The sequence below is a fragment of the Panicum virgatum genome, chromosome 4N, assembly GCF_016808335.1.
Source record: "Panicum virgatum strain AP13 chromosome 4N, P.virgatum_v5, whole genome shotgun sequence".
Lineage (NCBI taxonomy): Eukaryota > Viridiplantae > Streptophyta > Magnoliopsida > Poales > Poaceae > Panicum > Panicum virgatum.
This window is the reverse complement of record NC_053148.1, coordinates 30,486,012-30,491,463: the sequence shown is the minus strand read 5'-3', so window position 1 is coordinate 30,491,463 and position 5,452 is coordinate 30,486,012. Positions and strand designations below refer to the sequence as shown.

Here is a 5,452-nt window from a genome sequence, read left to right as displayed (position 1 = left end):
GAATAATATCTTCTTGTGAATTCATCCGAAGATGTCAATGATCTCGATCATCACTACAAGAAATATGGTGATCTATGACGAAAATTCTATGACATTTTAATGGAGCGTCACAGTTGCACACAATCTATGACGAATTTGAAGGTATAGACCCTAGGCCCAGAACTTTATGACGTTTTATTGAATTCGTCATAATTGAGCCCACAAAGTATGACGTTTTATTGAATTCGTCATAATTTAGCCCACAAAACATGACGCTTTAACATTAATGTCATAAAAATCGTCATAGCTATTTTAACTATATGTTTTGACATTTTCATTTTTAATTCAAGTTTTTTCTTCTATTATTTGATGCTTACGTGGCAGCCTAGTCAGCGCACACGTGGTCTGCTGAGTGGGGCCCACTTGCGAGCCCACGAATGAAAATAGAAATCGTCATGGATTTAATATCACGCTCAAACCACAATGATGATAAAAAAATGCGATATAGTTAACATGAGCCCACGAATCACCATAAGATACCGACTTCACATATGCATCCAATTTGCAACATAATATTTTGTATAAGCTTAAATCTAGGTTTTTTATTTTTAAAATTAAAATTTCTGTGGCATAAGAAAATCGCTCGTTATTTTTATCCTGAAAAAAATCATTCTAGCCCATCTCAACATTTTCTTGGGCTGTAGTAAAAAATTTGGAAAAAAAACCAACGGCCTAGCTCTTTTTCACGTGTCTGGGCCGAGCTCGTTTTTGCGCTTCGGGCCTCCTCTCTCTCCACCTTGTTTTTGGCGCAGCAGAAGGACCAGCAGAGGTGAAGAAAAATGGCCGCAGCAGGAGGACCAGCGGAGGGGGAAAAAATGGCCGCAGGAACAGCAGATGGGAATCGAACCTGGGTCATGATATTCAGAATCGAGGGCCCTGCACCTACGACACAGCAACAGCTTAGTTGAAGCTTGAGAAAAAACGGCACAGCCACAATGATGGTTGGCAACTACACGCAGCGGCAGGGAAAAAACGGATGGCTGAGAAAAAAGAAAAAATGGGGGCAAAATTAACGGACGAAGGGAATCGAACCCAGGTCTCCAAAATTAAACGAGACCACCTTACCACTACACTGCGTCTTCTTTCATGAAAATATCTGATTATATACTTTATATACAAAGTGTCTGGTGTTTTAATTCGGACAAAAAAGAGGCATGGGTGTAGCGAGATTCGAACTCAGGTCACGGTGATAAGACTGTGGAGCAATACCACTATGTTGGGCCATCGCTTGCGATGCTTCAGTGTATTAAGTCTCTTATATTCTATACTATAACGGGGCCCTGTATTGAAGACCAGCCGTGTGAATCATATTTTTCTTTTTAATCCGGAATTAAACTTTATAATTGGTATTTCTCCCTCGTATGAACTCCAAATTTGATGGTTCTTTTTTTGAATTTTTCTAAAATCAGGATCTTTTATTTAGTGACTTATGTTTGTATGTTAATTGTTATATCTTGATTGTTTTCATACGAAATGTTTTATTCCAACTAAATAGAGAATTAAAAGCATGTTTTTGCATAAGAATTACTAATGTAACTTCATATTTTTTCAATGTTATGATCAACATAAGGCAGTATCCAAAATTGAAGTGTATCAGAGGAAGCAAATGAACTATGATGTGCAAACTTCAAAGTTTAAGTTGAAGTGTATGAAACATTGTGTACACGCGTCCTTTTTGTGAATAATGTGTGCTCAAAAAATTATGAAATTGTGTGAAACTTTTTTGTTAAGCTTTTATATCCATAAATTAGTTCCATGCCAAAATTTAGAATTTTCCGAGCAAATTTAAATATTACTACAATTATTGGATAGTGTTTTGGGGATATAAGTTTGAGTTGTCATTAGAAGAAAGTTAAAATTTTTAATATCTATAAAGGAAATGGGCTACAATACATGAATACAGTTAAATATGAATTTTATACAATTTTGTGAATCATTCTGGTGTCACATGTATTTCAAATTGGAATTTCGTTCCATAAGCACACAGAAATTAAATTAAGTGGTGGAAAATAGCAATGTGTTCCAAAAAAAGTTGAGAATTTTTCAGAACAACTTACATATTGTTTTGTACAAGCGAAAAATATATTTACACCCATAACATTAACATATTTTTAAGATGCTTCACAAGGATGATCTAATTAGTTATTTAACAAAACATCAAATAATATTGGACTGAGAAAACATCTTAATCAGCCCATCTAGAAATGCATGCACGGCCCAAGCTTTTCTGTCCATTCATCCTTAATCCAACGGTATGAGTCGCTTTCTCATTGTCTATAAAACATTCGAAACCCTAGCAGTCGGCCTTCTTCTTTGTCCCCGCCGGCCGCCACCCCTCCTCGGATCCACTCCCCTCCCTCTCCACAGACGCCGCCCCCTCAGGTCCTCAGCAGGAGGCGAGCGAGCTGTAGCCCCATTGGCATCGGCGGCGAGAGGAAGCGGCCGGCCTAGTCCCCTGCTCCCTCTCCTTCTACGGAGCGGCGACTAGAGGGAGCGGTGGTGGTGCATGGCGCGGGTCGCGGAGAGGTCAAGGTGCTCGTCCTTAGATCCACCTGCTCCTCATGCCGCCTCCTCCCCTGTGATGGGGCCTGAAGAACGCGGCCAAGGGAGTGCGGCCCGGGGTGCAGCGGCTCCCTAACCAGCCGCCATCCTACACCTCCTCACCTCCCTCTCCCCGTCCTCGTCTTCTCCGTCCCGACGCCACTACGGCGGTCGGCGCCCGGCTTGCGCAAGATCCGGCCGTGATGTGACTCTGTCTGGCCGTCACGGTCCCAGATCCGTGGTTGCCATACCACGGGCGCCGCAGCATCACCTCCAAGGCTGCCAGCAGTGACATCATCGACCTCGGCACCTCCCGCCGCTAGCTCGTCCGCCACGACTACACCTTCGAGGATGCCAGCGGCAAGTCCCTCTCCCATTCCCCTTTCACATGCCATCGTTTCACCCGCCCACGCTCCTTCCTTCACTCCTGCAGATCTCGACCCCAGGCGGCACTGAGATGTGCTACCACCACTCCAGGTGGGGCCATCGAGCGGCATGCTTATGGGGCTGCAGTGGCTGAGATTCTTGCTCTCCTCTTCGCCCAGTGATGACGGGATCCACACGAGCCGGCGTCCTCCTCCACCGCCGGAGCCACTGCTCGTCCGCGGCCTCTCTCTCCCCGGGGCGCGTGGAGGAGCACGGCGAGGCAAGTTTGTTGGCCATGTTTGGTTACTTCATTTGGTTATTCATCTCGGTGACGTTTGCTACTATGTTGTGTTGTGTTATTCATCTCGGCAATAGAAATTATTTCATGTCCTGTTAGCTTTACTAGTACCTTGCTGTTAACTTTGCTAATTTGGTTGATAGCAGAGGTGAACTAATGGCCTGCTAGCAAGAGGTAGGATGAACTAGTACACGTGGACTTTTTTTTTTTGAAATCAATACCTGTGCTGCTAGCTTTATTACACATAGATAGGACTCATGCTAGCGTTGCAGTTTCTTTTGACAACCAAATAGCGTTTCAGTTTCTTTTGACTCTCCTAGTATCATGGTTATCATCAGTAGAAAATTTCCCATATTTACAATATGGAAACAGAGTTTATCCTGCAACATAGAATCAATTGTTTAAATATTTTGGTTGAATACATAGTCTATCCTATCCTCTTAACTTAGCACAGTTATGTTGTGTGTTTTCCTTAATCCAGAGTTTGAACTAAATGGCCTGTCTGGATTTCTTAGAGAGCTGACCATAGATTATAATTATGTGCTTGAGACCATGTGCAGATGGAGTAAAGGTTGTGCAGGAGCAAGTGATGAGAATGGCTGGTCATCACACAGGGAAGAAAGATAATTTGATTTCTAATTGATCGTTGTTTATGTGAAGTGAGGCTAGTACTCGCACTGCAATATTGTTTTCATGAGCTTTTTTGTTTATTTATTTTATCCTAATGTGGTCTAGTATATCCTAATTGGCAATAAGCAAATATTTCTTTGCACAGTAATCTGCCCCTGGAACTTGCCCTATAGTTTTTGTTAAAAAGTTCCACAATTTTTTATTGCATTAGCATGCAGCAATTTTGATTTGGTAAATAAAGTCAACTGGTGCTCGATGATTGTCCTGATAAGCTGTAGCTATCCTGTGCAGTGTATTGTTTGTGACCTACAAGCTGATAAGAGCCTTTGAGCCTGTCATACATCAAGATAAGTTTCTGATCCCTTATAATAACAGTCATACCATGTTTGTAATAAGAAATCATTAATTGTAGCTATCTATCCTTAAACTTTGCTATACCAATTTTTTAGAACTTCGGATTAGAGGTGTTCTCAACTGCTATTTTGCTAGACTGAAAGTACTAGTGCTAGGTGGACCAGTTAGATATCTATCTGAAAATAGAGTTCTTGCTAGATGGATGCACTGCCTGATGAGGTATTATATACATGTGCTGTACTGCAGATTTTGTACTCTACTAATCTGTAGAGAACATGGATAGATATAGAAATGTAAGATCTGAATATGCAAGACCTTAGTATCCTCATAATACCATATGAAATTTACCATGTACATGTGCATCTGAACTTTATAATATATATGTGCAGGTACAACATGGTTGTGGATGTGAATGAGATGGGCGTCAAGCATACATGCAGATTTCTGCTAGGTCAGAGATGAAGAAGCAAGCTGTGTTGGAGGCGCAACTTGAACATTTGCTGTGTCAAAATGGACCGAGCAAAGCGTCATGGTGGTATGTTAGCTTTTGGTGGAACTAAGTTTTTGCAGGAACCAAACTTGTGTTTGTAATTTTGCTGAAACCTATCTTTTTTTTTGTTTCTGATGCTACAATGGACGGCAAGTGATACTAGATGAAAAAAAATGTATGTGATCTGTTGATTTAATGCGATGCTGAATGGAAACGTGATTCATGTGATGCTATTATTTTTGTGCTGGGATTTTTGTTTCGATAAATGGGTGGAAAAAATAGGATGAATTGGTGGGCTGAATTTTTATTTGGGCTGTATATAGTGCTGATTTTGGTTAGCTGGAAATTAATGGTGGGCTGAGAAATATTTGGCCCAAGTCTGTGGACCAAGCTGAATTGGGCCCATTCACAAATGGGCCGTGGTGTTGATGTCACCCGCCACGTCAGCAACCATGTCATCGGCCACGTTAATTTACACGTCATCATTGCTATCCACATCATCACCATGTCAGCAGCCACGTCATCCTCCATATCATCAATGTGTGACATGGCAATAGAATCTTTTACGAAAATTATACTGTTCGTGACGTTAATTTTCGTCATAGAAAACGGGCTTGGGTTGGGCTTCAGGGGCCCGGAGACATTCCATGACGGTTTTAAAACATCATGGATCAAGCAATCTATGACGAAAATTTAAGGAACATCACGAGGTGTGATCTGTGACGCTCAATACA

The 5,452-nt window shown here is 41.6% G+C and overlaps 1 long non-coding RNA gene across 1 annotated transcript; it reads left to right on the top strand.

Moving 5' to 3' along the window:
• Positions 1–4,044: 4,044 nt before the first annotated feature.
• Positions 4,045–4,954, top strand: LOC120670953. Its single transcript, XR_005673456.1, has 2 exons — positions 4,045–4,521; positions 4,618–4,954. It is a non-coding gene; the product is annotated as an uncharacterized LOC120670953 (long non-coding RNA).
• Positions 4,955–5,452: the final 498 nt, after the last annotated feature.